At 46.0% G+C, this 909-nt stretch overlaps 1 pseudogene; it reads left to right on the forward strand.

Annotated features, from left to right (window-relative positions):
• Positions 1-440: 440 nt before the first annotated feature.
• On the forward strand, positions 441-903 carry LOC107741719 (tubulin alpha-8 chain-like; annotated as a pseudogene).
• Positions 904-909: the final 6 nt, after the last annotated feature.

The following is a 909-nucleotide window of genomic DNA, read 5'->3' on the forward strand; positions in this document are numbered from 1 at the left end:
CCCATATCTGGTAGGCCTACTTAATTAAAAAGACGGATTTTATGTTTAGTTAGTCGATTACACTAATAATATTTGCCCATCGCCCATTATACAGTAGATCAACTAACATAATCTATAAAGGTGCAAAATGCATTTACTTACTCATAGTTGCGAATCGAGATATCCAACACGTTTGGAAATATTTCTAATAAAAAAAGGAAAAATTACCGATGGTGGCCTTCAATCGGTTCGTACCCAGGGCACCACTGCGTCATAATCCGTCCATAGGCATTGGCCCTCTAAGGCAAGATATGAGGAACCCCGACAAAGATGCTCCATTGGATTGAGATTTGGGAAATTTGGAGGCCAAGACAACAACCTGAACTCTTTGTCATGTTCTTCAAACCATTCCTGAAAAAAATTTTGCAGTGTGGCAGGGTGCATTATCCTGCAAATTTCAGTCAAGTGGATTATGAAAAACATTGCAAGTACTTCAAACTGTTTTCTGTGGGCTTCTTTCTTCAGGTTTCCACCAGAGTGGTAGAGCCCTACAATTCTATTCTGACCACACACACCACCGTCGAGCTCTCCGACTGCGCTTTCATGGTGGACAACAAGGCCATCTATGATATCTGCCGAAATAACCTGGACATACACCAACCTCAACCGCCTCATTGGCCAGATCGTGTCATCGATCAGCGCCTCCCTGCGCTTCGACGGAGCTCTCAACGTTGATCTGACAGAGTTCCAAACCAACCTGGTGCCGTACCCTCGCATCCACTTCCCCCTGGTCACGTACGCCCCAGTGATCTCCGCGTACCACGAGCAGCTGTCTGTCATGGAAATCACCAACGCCTGCTTTCAGCCAGCCAATCAGATGGTGAAGTGCGACCCTCGGCACAGGAAGTACATGGTTTGCTGTATGCTGTA

The sequence above is a fragment of the Sinocyclocheilus rhinocerous genome, unplaced genomic scaffold (genome assembly GCF_001515625.1).
Source record: "Sinocyclocheilus rhinocerous isolate Xijiao unplaced genomic scaffold, SAMN03320098_v1.1 scaffold29339, whole genome shotgun sequence".
NCBI lineage: Eukaryota > Metazoa > Chordata > Actinopteri > Cypriniformes > Cyprinidae > Sinocyclocheilus > Sinocyclocheilus rhinocerous.